The sequence below is a fragment of the Podarcis raffonei genome, chromosome 16 (genome assembly GCF_027172205.1).
Source record: "Podarcis raffonei isolate rPodRaf1 chromosome 16, rPodRaf1.pri, whole genome shotgun sequence".
Taxonomy (NCBI): Eukaryota; Metazoa; Chordata; class Lepidosauria; order Squamata; family Lacertidae; genus Podarcis; species Podarcis raffonei.
Genome location: NC_070617.1, coordinates 17,260,209 through 17,274,354, shown reverse-complemented (window position 1 = coordinate 17,274,354; position 14,146 = coordinate 17,260,209). Strand labels below are relative to the sequence as shown.

Below are 14,146 nucleotides of genomic sequence, written 5' to 3'. Positions count from 1 at the left end.
ATAAAGTAATGTAGGCGGATCTTGTGGTAAATGATTCAGAAGCATGGCGTGAGGATGTGCTTTGGCTGACCCATAACTTATTTCATTCCTCCTCATCCCCACAGGCCACAGTTCTGCTTTTTTGAACCCAGGACATCAAGCTGGGTGTGTGAAGGGTGGCCAGGATTGGACCAAATGCTCTAGAGGAGGACAGTGGCCTTGAAGGTATGTTTCCTGTTCAGCTAAATCTCTCTGATGAACTAATAATAATAATAATAATAATAATAACAATAATAATAATAATAATAATTTTTATTTATACCCCGCCCTCCCCAGCCAAGGCTGGGCTCAGGGTGGCTAACAAGCAATAATAAAAACAAGTTGAATGAACACAACTTAAAAACAAAATTAAAACACAACATTAAAATATTGAAACATTAAAATATTAAAATGTAGCTTCATCGCAGGAAGAGAAGGAAAAGAAAAAAGAAAGGGGGGGGGGAATCAAATTGGCTCCAAGCCACAGGCCAGGCGGAACAACTCTGTCTTACAGGCCCTGTGGAAAGAAATCAGATCCTGCAGGGCCCTGGTCTCGTGAGGCAGAGCGTTCCACCAGGCCGGAGCCAGAGTTGAAAAGGCCCTGGCTCTGGTTGAAGCTAATCTAACTTCCTTAGGCCCGGGACATGTGGGCCGCCTAGCCCTCAGGCTTACTCCAAACGTTCATGAACTGGGTAAGAACGGACACCATTAAACTGTGGAACTCGCTTCTGCAGGAGGCAATGATGACCTCCAGCTTTAGAAGAGGATTCAATGAATTCATGGAGCATGGGGCTATCGATGGCTACTAGACCAAACAACTATGCTCTGCCTCTACAGTCTTGAGGCAGAAAAGCTTCTGAATGCTGGAAAGCACAGGAGGGGAGAGGGCTCTTGTGCTTGGGTCCTGCTTGTGGGTTTCCATGGGCATCTGGATGGCCGCTATGAGAAGAGGATGCTGGGCTGGATGGGCCATTGGCCTGACTCAGGAGGCTGTTCTGATGTTCTTATGTAAATGCCAATATTCAGTTATTCTCTATCTTTGGAGTGGGTGGAGGTGAAGAAGTAGCCCCCCCCCCCGTTAAAAGTTGGGAGTGAGGAATGTGTGTGTCCTGGCTGCTGCTTTTGGAGATAGTACTCAGAATCTCAGCTCAGTTATTATCAAAATTCAGTACGTGGGCTAAACGTAGACCAGGTTACAGGTGCGCTCTTAGCGGATTAATATAGAGCTCTAAGGTACATTGATAGACTTCAGCGTGCTCCCTGAGTTCTCCTTTTGAAGAGCGGGGAACATACCGACATTGGTTCCAGACCTATCCCAGGCAAGCAAGCGTGAGCTTTCATCTGCTGCAACTGGCCTTGCCCCCTTGGAGATGGAGGGTCCCAGGCTCAGTCCTCAGTGGCATCTCCAGGTAAGGCTGAAAAAGGCTCCTGGAGAGCCATTGCTGCCACACAGGGGAGGCAGCACCAGAAAGTGGCTTCCTCTGTTAAATAATTATAAACTGAGCCACGTCTACTTAGTGCTTCAAGACGTTTTTAATCTTTCAGGGTTTTAATCCAAGCTGAGAGTAGTGTGACTCAGCTACTGGAATAAATGATCCGTTAGATTGCATATCTTCTATTTTATGTAACACATTTCATTTATTTATTTATTTAATCAGTTAAGTCGCTTGATCTTGCCCAGGGCAACCCAAGGCAACTTAACAACCGCTCCACTTTGTCTGATCACAAGAGGGACAAGGGCACCTCAGCCCTACCTCCAGCTAGTGTAAATCTTATTTGGGCCTCCCCTCTGTTGGCTTTTGAGAACTTAGCCGCATTTGACTCCACACATCCTCCCAGGCTTCTAAGCCAGCCTGCTTCCTATTGTGGTATCTTGCTGCATATAGTGATTTTTTAATTATTTTTATTTACCTAGGGAAGCACTAAAAAATGTTCTGTAATCCAACCCCTGTTCTGTAATCCAAAAATGGTATATCACAAGGCACTTAATCTCAGGGTCATGGGTTTGAACCCCATGTTGGGGTTGGACTAGATGACCCTTGTGGTTCCTTTCAACTCCACAATTCTGTGATATGATATTCCTACTTCTTCTTGGTAGTGCATTTATCAGCCAGGTCAGAGTGCTAGACACAGATCTGAGCCGACCCAAAAATGCTTCTTTCTGCCCCTTCCTCTCTGCTGGGTGCTGTTTCAGCCACTATGTGCTTTTGCTAAGAAAGGCTGTTTTCAGCTGCTTCCAAAGCCAATTAGTCTTTCAGGCACCTGAGCATTGTATTCTCTCCGCCCCTCCCTTGCGTCCCGCTGCGTGTCTTGCTCCTCCGGCTCCGCCATCATCGTTCCCCTGTGGACTACAAAGCTGAACCTCAGATATCAGATGGAGGCTGCCCATGTCCAGGTTTGAATAAGATAAGAGGCCTCTTTTGATAAGCCAGCAGGGGAGCTCTTGTAATGCTTGGAAAATCTCCACCCACCCCCGGAAAAGCTGTTCTGTAGCCCTCAGAACAAAAGTCTCTCATCTTGCAAGACCTAGGAACAAAATGTGAGTGTGGCAGGAGAAGTGTGGGCCATTTGCCTGCCCTAGTTGCCTCTCAGCAACTGTGAGTGCAGCTGAAAACCACGGTTAATCTGCATGTTTGTGAAAACCACAAAGGGGTTGATATCGAACATCGCTCTAGTTTGTGCTTACCATGGTTTAGGAACAATACTAGCCTGAGTCTCCAAGCAATCAAGTAAGTCACACTTCAAGAATAGCCTTCATCCACCTGAGGCCTTCCAGATGTTTTGGACTCTTAACTCCCATCAGCCCCAACCATCACAGCAGTGGTCCCATAATCCCCATCATCATAAGACCACACTGACTGAGACTGAAGGGAGTTTTAGTGCAAAGTGGAGGGTACCTGGTGGGGAAATACAGTGGTACCTTAGGTTACATACGCTTCAGGTTACAGACTCCGCTAACCCAGAAATAGTGCTTCAGGTTAAGAACTTTGCTTCAGGATGAGAACAGAAATCATGCTCCGGCGGCGCGATAGCAGCAGGAGGCCCCATCAGCTAAAGTGGTGCTTCAGGTTAAGAACAGTTTCAGGTTAAGTACAGACCTCCGGAACGAATTAAGTACTTAACCCGAGGTACCACTGTATAGAATATTGCTGGCCCTTTGAATAAGTTGCGGACTGTAAGACCCCAATACCTGCACATGTTTATTCCAACGCTCTTGAAGAATTGTACATAGCCATATTATTCTTTAACAATAACATACTTAAGCACTGTATCGAAACTGTTAAAAATTGGATTATGCTCTGCATCAAATAGGTTGAATATTCTTTAGTCTCTTGTTCTGTTTACTAAGCCAGAAAACAATTAATTCTTGGATGAGATTGATGAACATTGAGAAAAGGTACATTCTTTTTCTGTAGGGTGCAGATACCCCCAGACGTTGACCAGGAATAGAAGCTCGGTTGCTTGTTTTCCCTCTTCATGGTAAAAGTCACTGACTTGGTTGGGGTTTGCTTCCTGTTTGATCTATCAGGTTCCCCATTGTAATATTATTAGATTTATTGCCCACCCTTCACCAAAACATCCCAGGGTGGTTTACAGCAATATAAAATAAAGCATTAAAAAACAGTTTAAAACAAATCATAATCACAACTGGGGTGGGTTCTAAAAATATAGATAATGTGTCAAACACATTTATAACACCATTATAAGTCCCCCAGCTGGAATAGTTTCTCCCTTAGCACTTTTCTTTAAGCTTTAAGACCTGGTTCATATGAGTGTAATAGATATATTTTATAGAAATGAAACAGTATTTGAGTGATGTTAGGAGCATAAATATTTGCAGCAGCTAACCTCGTCTTCCTGTTGATCTCACCAGCATGATTTCTCTCCCCTGCTGGTCTTTTGCCTATTGTTTCAGTGCCAAACTTCCATTTCTAATATAAGTATGTATTCCTTTTGTCTTAGATTGATCTGAGGCAAAATATCCAGAACCCAAATTCTTATAAGGCAGCAGATTCATTCGTTCATTCATTGCATTTATATCCTACCTTTTCCTCCTTGAAGCTCAAAATGGCTTACATGGTTCTCTTCCTCCTCATTTAATGCCCAGAGCAACAACCCTTTGAGGTAGGTTAGGCTGAGAGGCAGTGACTGGCCCAAGGTCACCCAGTGAGCTTCATGGCTGCGCGGTGATTTTCCCAGGTCCTAGCCCAACATTCTAAATATTCATGGATTTTATGCAGGCGTAGGCAAACTCGGTCCTCCAGTTGTTTTGAGACTACAATTCCCATAATCCCTGACCACTGGTCCTGTTAGCTAGGGGTGAAGGGAATTGTAGTCCCAAAACATCTGGAGGGCCGAGTTTGCTTATGCCTCTTTTATCCATGTGTGTTTCATTTCCCATCAAAGTACTGCTATTCCCTGAGCCCAGTTTCCCATGAAGCGCTGCTTCATCTTAATGGCGTTCTCAAGAACACTAGGCCATGTTCATACCACACACTGAAAACAATATCATGCCACCATCATTCCCTTCACAGAGCTACAGTTCCCATAGTTCCCTGGGAAGAGGGATAGATTGCTAAACCACTTTGGGAATTGGAGCTCCGGGGGGAGGAATATGAGTCTCCTAGCAACTCTCAGTGCCCTGAGCAAACGACAGCTCCGAGAATTTTTGTGGGGAAGCTGTGACCGTTTATAAAGTGGTGGTATAGTGTTTTAAAGGTACGGTGTGAATGTGGCCTTGGGCCACAGTTGTTGGCCAACTAGTACAGGGACAAAACTGACTAAGCTGGCTTCCCCCACCCCCACAACAGAAAGAATGAAAGAAAGAAAGAAAGACAGAGGATGGCACAGATCTGCATTACATTACATGCTAATTTATGTGTGCAGCCACCAATTAAGAAACAGAAATGTAAGCAGAAATACAATACACCTCATTAAATTGGGAAGGATTGTGACCAGGTGAACTGTGGGGGCCTGCTCATTCCAGGTGCTGCAAACAGGAGATGGGCAATTTTAACACCCACTCTTCCTTTTTTGGGGATGCGGGTGGCGCTGTGGTCTAAACCACTGAGCCTAGGGCTTGCCAATCGGAAGGTTGGCGGTTCGAATCCCTGCAATGGGGTGAGCTCCCGTTGCTCGGTCCCTGCTCCTGCCAACCTAGCAGTTCAAAAGCACGTCAAAGTGCAAGCTCCAGCGGGAAGGTAAATGGCATTTCCGTGCGCTGCTCTGGTTTCGCCAGAAGCGGCTTAGTCATGCTGGCCACATGACCTGGAAAAACTGTCTGCGGACAAACATTGGCTCCCTCGGCCAGTAAAGCGAGATGAGCGCCGCAACCCCAGAGTCGTTTGCGACTGGACTTAACTGTCAGGGGTCCTTTACCTTTTACCTTCCTTTTTACGTAAGAAGAACCTGCTAGATCATGCCAACTTGTCTAGCATTTTCTCACAGTGGCCAGCCAGATGCCTCTTTCAAAAAGCCTACAGTGCAAGCCTGAGTGCAAGAAAAGCCTTTCAAAAAGCCTGAGTGCAAGAGCCCTCTCCTCTCCTGTGATTTCCAGCATCTGGTACAGTGGTACCTTGGGTTACATACGATTCAGGTTACAGATGCTTTAGGTTACAGACTCCGCTAACCCAGAAATATTGCCTCAGGTTAAGAACTTTGCTTCAGGATGAGAACAGAAATCGCGCAGCAGCGGTGCGGCGGCAGTGGGAGGCCCCTTTAGCGAAAGTGGTGCTTCAGGTTAAGAACAGACCTCCAGAACGAATTAAGTTCTTAACCTGAGGTACCACTGTATTCAGAAGCATTACTGCCTTTGACCATGGAGGCAGAACACAGCCATCATGGCTGGTAGCCATTGATAGCCTTTTCCTCCACGAATTCGTCCAGTCTTCTTTTAGAGTCATCCAAGTTGTTTTGGCCATCCCTGCCTCCTGTGGCAGCGAGTTCCATAGTTTAACTATATATGCTGCATGAAGAAGTCATGAACATTCAGCTTCCTTGGTTCCCCTTGAGCTCTAGTGTTACGAGAGAGAGAAAGAGAGAAAGAGAGAAAGAGAGAGAGAGAGAGAGAGAGAGAGAGAGAGAGAGATTTCTTCCCTGCTTTCCAGAAGTCCTCCCACAACCTCCCTGCCATACCAGCGCCTGTCAGAACAGTACCAGCATTGCAAGTGAGAGGTCTTGTGGGCTGTGTCTGTCTACAAGGGGACAGAAAGCCTTCAACTCCATTCTGGAATGTTAACGGGGAAGCCTTTTAAATTGGGGATTTATTAACTTGCGTGGCTTCAAGCGTTTCTGAGAGAGTTGGCGGCTGCTCTGGGGGACAGGTGGCAATTACGTCTTGCGCCAAAGGGAACTCTTTAATAATCGCCACGCTGCAGGAAGCTCTTGATCTGCTGAGGACACTGGAAATAGGAGCAGATAGTTGGTGTCTGCCTCCCCCAGGACCAAAGTTTTGGAATTCTTCTTGCCTATTAAGTGGCACGAATCCCAGATTTTGGGGTGGGGGAAGGAGGCTGGCCACCCTTTCTAGACAGACTAGTAATCAGCTTCTGACATTGACTCTCTCTCTCTCTCTCTGTCTGCAGTGAAAAAGCTTAATACATAACCCAGGGTTCATACATAGAACTGGGCTGCTGTACGTTATTTCTGCAGGGTCTCTGTACAAGATCAGAGCCTGGTATGTGCCTCATTTGTTTCGCTGTTTCTTGACTTTAGGAGGTGCTGGTGGTGGGGGCAAACGACTCTAGTCCTCATGGTTTTGTGGAGCAAGATTTATTGGAAATGCTTTAGGCAGAGATTGGAGGGAGGTGGCCTGGGTTGGATGGAGCTGTGACTTGCTTGCTTAATTAATTAATTTATGCTTGGCTCTCTGTACCAATCAGAGTAAAGAGTGCAAGTGGGCATTCATTTCTGTCTCCTTTCTGTTGGGTTGGCACAATATCATGCCACCCTCTCTTCCCCCGCCTGCCAAAAATTTGGCCATAAGCATCCTTTGTTTACTTGCTTATGTTACTCCCAAAAATGAGATGTCTCAATACAAAATGTGACAACCTGTTTGACAGTTGACCTATGGAACTCACTTCCACAGGAGGCAGTGTTGGTCACCAACTCGAGAGGCTTTAAAACTGGATTGGATAAATTCATGGAGCAGAGGGCTATCAATGGCTACCACCCACGATGGTTATGCTCTGTCTCTGTTGTTGGAGGACGAAATGCTTCTGAATACCATTTGCTCAAACCACAGCAAGCTCTTTTGCTTGCTGGTTTTCAAAGTCATCTGGTTGGCCACTGTGAGAACAGGGTGCTGGACTGGATGGGCCATGGGTCTGATCCAGCAGGCTCTTTTTATGCTCTTATTCAGGGGTTGGCAAGGTTTATCTTGCCTGGGCCAGATCGGTCCTGCAGCGATCCCTCCATGGGCTGGATCGCGTGTGTGCCTGTGAGCTGGTGATTTTTGGTGTCTGTGCTTGCGCAGACGTGATTTCTGGCGCAACAGAAGTGGCTCCCCGCGCCGCACTGCTCCGATTTAGCACAGCACGTGAGTGGGTGGCTCGGTTCGGGGGCAGCTTGTGGGCCGGTCAAACGACCTCCGAAGGGCCTTAGGTTGCTGACCCCTGTTCTTATTGCATCGGCCAAAGGTTCTTGTAATTCCCGCTGGGGACAACACCTTTCATGCAAAACGAAGGATGTGCACAAAAACACATCTGTAATGTATGTTGCCACATGTAAGCCACTTTCTTTACTCAATGTGTCATGATACCAGAATAAAATATTTGGTTGTCACCAGTGTTATTTCTACTCAGAGTAGATTCACTCAAATTATTGTATATTACTAGCTTAGAGCCATTAATTTAAGTGGCTCTATTCTGAGTAGAAGTTAGTTGGATTCAACCTACAGGAACACCAACAATAAACATAAATAAGCTGAGCAGCAAAAGAACAACCTGAAATGTAAATCACACACACAGAGCGAGGCAAAAAACCCCCCTTCAAATCAGGAGGAACAAATCAACAGAGGTTGTTTTATTTTTTGTTCTTTATTAAATTTATATCTTGCCCATCCTCCCAAAGGAGCCCAGGGCAGCAAGCAACAAGTAATAAAACATCTAAATATACCTTTAAAACACTTCTGCTGCAGATGCAGACTGGGTTGGTAGAGGCTCTTTGGAACAAAATGGTGTTCAACACCTTTTGGAAAGGATAAGAGGGAAGGGAGCAGGAGGTGGGGAGCTTGTAGAGGACTCTCCAGAGTTGCTGGGCTACGACTCCCATCATCCCTCACTATTGGCCATGCTGTTTGGGGCAGATGGGCATTGGGAGTCCAAGAACATCTAGAGGGCCCCACAGGCTCTCCACCCCTAGGCTAGATGCACGTCCCAAATGGAAGGTGCTCCAGGGTCTGGAACTCCAACCTATGCGGCCAACCACAGGCACATTTTTTTTTTTGCTCCTGCTGTGACCTGGATCTGTGCCTCCCTGGATGTTCTTATCAGGCAGACTGACTCTCTTGAGAGCAGGTATCCTTTCAAGTACCCCTGTCCCAAATGTATTCCAGGAATAATTGCCTACTATCTCTAACATATATAATTTACTCCAGCTGGCAAAGAGACAACTCATAACTTTTGCTTATTTAACTTGCATGATTTCAAATTTACATGGTTGATGGCTGGCCGATTGAGATCGCACAAATTAAACACACGGCAGGCGGAGAGCTTAAAACCTCTTTTTTGTGCAGCATTTTCCTGGTGTAGAAAGAGGCCGTGTGAGGTCTCATGAGAGCCCCAGTTAGCAAGGTGGAGAACTTAAAAGTTCTTTGCCTTGCTTACACTAAGATCAGTATGGTGTGCCAGCTCCAGAAGATAAGATTGCTTATGCAGGGGCTGCTCCAAGGGGGTGGCGTGCCTATATGTGGTTTTGCATATATGCCCCCAGAATGTAATCCCTGTGCAAGATGCAATTTGACTGTATAAGGAATTGTAGTTACGTCCCAAATCTTACAGAACCATTCTGTCAGTTAATGGAGAAGCTTTCTTGTAGGAACTTCATTTTACACAACTCTGCCTCAGTGGTATTTGAAACACCATACAAATTAAAATGGATTTATAATCTGTCTCAGGATAATTGTTAGAGTTGTGGAAAGCTGTATGAGGACTATTTACTTATATTTAGGAGATGTGATGCGATCCAAGGCTTTTGGAGGCAAGAGAAATGGGTATGATATCCCAAATGAACCAATTAGAATATTATTGAATAATCTATAAATAGCATTGATATTGAGCTAGTTCCAAATTTATTAACAACACCAAAAGTATCAATTGCCACTTACGAGACTTAAACCCCGCAAAGTCTTCCTTGGCTCAGAATTTAATCTGCTGTATAAAGAATTCCCTTCTCCCCAAAGTTGTTGTGATAGAAGCCTTCAGCTGTGGGTGTACAAGGGGTAAGGAGGAAGTGTGCATGCAGCACACATCTGGCTTATTTTGGGGTTCCTCCGTTTTAAGGAAGGGGCCTCTGCTCAGTGGTAGAGTATCTGCTTTGCATGCAGAAGGCCCCAGGTTCAACCCCTGAAGGCATCTCCATGAAGGCATCTCCATGTCCAGCTGAGCATGTCCCTTGCCTGAAACCTGGGAGAGTTGCCGCAAGTCAGTGTAGAGTAGACAATACTGAGGTAAATGGACCACGGTAGCCTGACTTGATGTGAGGCAGTTTCTTATGCTCCTATTAACTGGGCCCTGGTGTCACGGTCTGGTTCACGGGCGATCGAAGTCCCGGCAGGGGACGTCAGGACCGGGGGTAAGATGGCGGGGTGGGAGCAGGAATGGGGGTCCAGAAGCCAGGAGTCAGGAAGCCAAGAGTCCGAGGGTCAGAGAGCCGGGAGTCAAGAAGCCAAGGATCCGTGGGTCAGGAAGCAAGGAGTCAAGAAGCCAAGGTTCAAGGATCAGGAAGCAAGACGCCCAAGGCAGGAAGCATGTTGCTGTGGCAAAGAGCCAAAGGGAAATCCCTTCCCAGCTCTTGCCACCAGGTGCTGTGAGTTACCAATCAGCCTCGCATTGCCTCTTCAGAACAAACTTAGGAAGGCCCCAGTCCTGCAAAGTCCTATTGGTCACAGGGCCTGGCTGCTGCACGCACACCTGACACCTGGGGCATTTTTGGGGCAAAACCTAAGAATGTAAGAAGAGCCTGCTGGATCAGGCCAGTGGCTCACTGTGGCCAATCAAATGCCACTTCTAGGAAACCCGCAAGCCGGACTCGAACACGAGACCCCTCTCCCCTCCTGCGATTTCCAGCATTGCTGCCTTTGACTGTGGAGGCAGAGCACAGCCATTCTTTTGAATCTTCTACCTTATTTCAATGTTTTGTTTATTTTGCTTTCCAGTCATCTCCCTGTCTCCGCTCTTAATTTCTGCAGCTGTTTTCTTTTCAGCTTTCACCTCCCCTGGCAATGTCCTGTTTGTTTAAGCTGTTTCCCTGAGCCAGACTCATCTTGCATCGGCTGTCCCTTGCCTCAGGGTCCTCCATTGTTTAGGGTTTTGGAATGGGTGCAGGGGAAGGACCTGTGGCTCTCACATGGCTGCTCCAAATGCCCTTCTCTCATATCCTTGACAGTATTCATTCGTTTGTTGTTGTTGTTTTAATAACCATATTGTGTATCATGAATTGGGTTTTGAGTCATGGCTTGCCCTTGGCCACACAAAATTTTATTTCTATAGGGGTTTTTTTTAATAGAAAAAGTATAATGCATTGATAAGCAAAGGAAGGCATAGTCAAATGCATAATCTAGATCCGTGGTTCTCAGGGTGGGTGATACTGCCCCCGGGGGGCAGTGGGATTACTTAGGGGGTGCTGCAAGCAAGGGAGTGCTGGAGGTGAGCCACGTCGAGTGTATTGATCACTTATTTACGATTGACCAGGCTGCAGCCTGGAGCGAAACACCTTCCTCACTTTCAAAGCTATTTGCTTCGGTCACATTCGTTTGTATTTATCATTCTGAGGTGTCACAAGTCATGGGATTGCCATTTATTGGTAATGGCTATTGATTTACTTACAAATTAAGTACCGTACATCTGTGGTAGGTGAAGGTTTTGGGCATGTTTGGTAAGTAATTACAAATTTCCTTCACCCTTAAGTTTTCATTAGTAAGAATGTGTAAAAGTATTTTTCATGCGCTGTCTGGTGTCACTGAATCCAGGTTATGAATTTTGTCAGATTGAACTAAATAGTTTTAATTGGAGTTTGAATAAATGTGCAATTAATTGCCACTGCTTTGAATTTTATTGTGTTATTGTCTTCCTTAGTGGGTTTTGCAAATCGCTATTCTGAATAATGAGTTTTGTAGGGTAGGGTTCAGGGGCACTGGGGATGAGTTTATGGAAACAAGAGGGCAGGAGCCCCAAAAAAGTTTGGGAAGCTGTGATCTAGATTAAAAAAGTACCTTTCTAATCTTCCATTTCTATATTTCTCATGTCGATAATCCACAAAGCAATTCCATCTCTCCACATGCATTCATCGCTGCCAACACTTTTCATGAGCCATTCCGAAACAGATGGCAGATTCCGGTCCTTCCATTTTCTTGCCCACACAATTTTTTGCACCCATCAGAAAGATAAAAGCATGGACTGAATGTTTTGTATGATCCTTTTTCCTTTTTTTATGTTACCGGTAGAAGTTTTCTTTTTGTATCTTGATCTCCAGTGTTTCTGTTTCCTGTCCGTCTCTCTTTCTTTTTATTGTCCCTTTCTGTCTTTTTTCTGATTCTCTTCTTTGTTTCTCTTCTTTTCTTATTTCTTTGGAGTCCAATGTCTGCGACCTTTATCCAGGTCCAGAGATTGTATACTCGGGGGAGTGGTAGATGGTTAATGGAGAGCCCTGGGTGAGAGACAGGGAAATGTCTGACTCCTAGGTGAGAGCTGGGAGGAGCTACTGTCCTCTGTGGGTGGTAAGGGCTAAGAATTACTTTTAAGAGAGGACTCAAAATTCTACTTCTTCGATTTGTATTTTTTGCAGTTATAATTTTACTGCATTATGGATTTTTTTCTTTTCAAAAAGATAAGAACCAAAGACCTATTATAAGAAAAACTGCACCCTTCCCTTTATGGGGTACCCAACAGCCCAAATAGAGTCCTTATGTAGGTTATCGGTAGAAGAAAATAACAGAGGCCAACCAGAGAATATTGAGAAGCAAAGCAGCTAGTAAGCCTGATCTTTATTAAACTGTTGCAACAGGGTGCTCACCCCCCCCCCACAGGAGGGAGGAGGAACCCAGAACATTGGTGTGCAAGCTCTTATATAGATTTTTGATATTGCCACCCTGTAGCTCATGGCCACCCCCCAATACATCATACATACATCACTGAAGGCGTGGTCTACATCAGAAAACCTGTCTGCCAGGATACCTAATAATGGTCACTGATTGCTTTTACCTGGGCATCCTGGCCGTTCTTTTGTGATGGTAAATACTCAGTTCCTGAATCCAGGTCACAGGCTCACCCTAGTCATACACAGATAGGCCCTTGAGACAGGATTTGTGAGCAAAGAGACAATGGGAAGGTTTTCCCATTTCCTTCCTCCTTGCAAAGAAACATTTGAGGTCAGTTTGGGAGAGTCAAAATGGTTTCAAGACGGTTTTCCTGTACGTGGTTTATATATTTATTTATGTATGTGTTTGCTTGGTACATTTATGCACATTTATTTTATATCTTAGACCTTATAATTCTCATAACAGATCTTAACATTATTCTCCACCACATTCCCAGTGACATTAAACAGGACCAGCAAAACAAAACTCCCCCTGGGGTGTTTGCAGGTTTTCAGTCTGGGGGTGCTTCCGGGTCCAACTTAGTGGCTAGAAGCACCTTTTACCAGCTGCGACTGGTGCAGCAGCTACTTGGGCCAAGTTTAAGGTGTTACCTTTAGTATATAAAGCCCTGAAGAACTTGGGACCAGTTTACCCGCAAAATCACCTTATCCCATATATGCCCACTCGGCAGCTTAGATATGTAGAACTGGCACTATTACAGGTACAGATTTTATAAGAAATCTGTCTTTCCATGTGGCGGCATCTACACTTTGGTACTCCCTGCCTTCTAACATCAGTACACTTTTCGCTGTACTCTTCTCAGCTCTTGATAAAAGCATTTTTGTTTAGACAAGCCTGCTCAGATATGTAGACTCTTGACTTGCGTATCTATCCTTTTTTAAATTTATTTTTGATTTTAAATCCTTTTAAACTGATTTTATTGTTTTATTCTTTTGAAAACTTATTTGTGGTATTTCACAATCAACCAGCTTACAGATTGTCTGGAATAATAATATTAATGAAACATTTATTGAACCACTTGTGAGGCACAGTGAAATTCATCTGCTTGTTCTTTTGTCTCCCCTGCTCCTCCCCTGCAGAGAGAGATCAGCTGGACTTACTGAAAGCACAACCATCATACCCCCCCAAAAAAATCCCCACGCCAGCCCCAAAATGACCCCCTGCGGTGTAAGAATGCACGAGAGCAAAGCAGCTTTGTGCAGATTAATGACCTTAAATAAATAAATAAATGTGAGTCTTTAGCCACTCTTAATAATTGATTTGAAATGATCATAGCCTGCCTTTTCTATTTAAAATATTTCAGGATGGCTGGCAATCAGTCGATTAATAACAGTACTTAAAGTAACAAATCAGTAAGACAGTCTAAGCAGTAAAATTCCTAAAAATAAGACGGCAGCATCACTCAAATATGTAACCATTTAAAAGCTGCTAGTTATTCACAGCTGCCCAGTTATGTCTGAGGTGTGGGGAACTTGGGATCGGGGTGGGGGGCAGGGGGCAAACACCCCTCTCTCTGGCTCTCAGGACCCTTCCTGGGTGGCACTCCTTTCAAGCTCTTCTCTGCCCATCTCCTCAAGTGTGTTTGATTTGCCAAAAAGTGAACTTGAAGCCGTGTGCCAGGATGGAGAAGCGTATCTGTTTTGTGCAGAAGCCTCTGGCTTTTGTGTGGCTGGAACGTTGCCTATTGTACAAGAGAAAAAGTCGCACCTGTTGCTCCTCCCATTTCCCATTTGGCCACACCCACTTTTGCACCTGGCCCTGCCCACACCTGACATGCAACCCCCTAGGAGATTCCCTACAAGGGGGAATGCG

The 14,146-nt window shown here is 45.2% G+C and overlaps 1 protein-coding gene across 5 annotated transcripts in view; it reads left to right on the top strand.

Moving 5' to 3' along the window:
• The window catches only part of PC (pyruvate carboxylase), a 260,020-nt gene that overhangs the window by 9,800 nt on the left and 236,074 nt on the right, over positions 1-14,146 (top strand). For all 5 annotated transcript variants that reach the window (XM_053369882.1, XM_053369886.1, XM_053369883.1 and 2 more), the window contains one exon: positions 105-204. The gene's annotated coding sequence lies outside the window, so the exon portion shown is untranslated. The remainder of the gene's footprint in view (positions 1-104; positions 205-14,146) is intronic.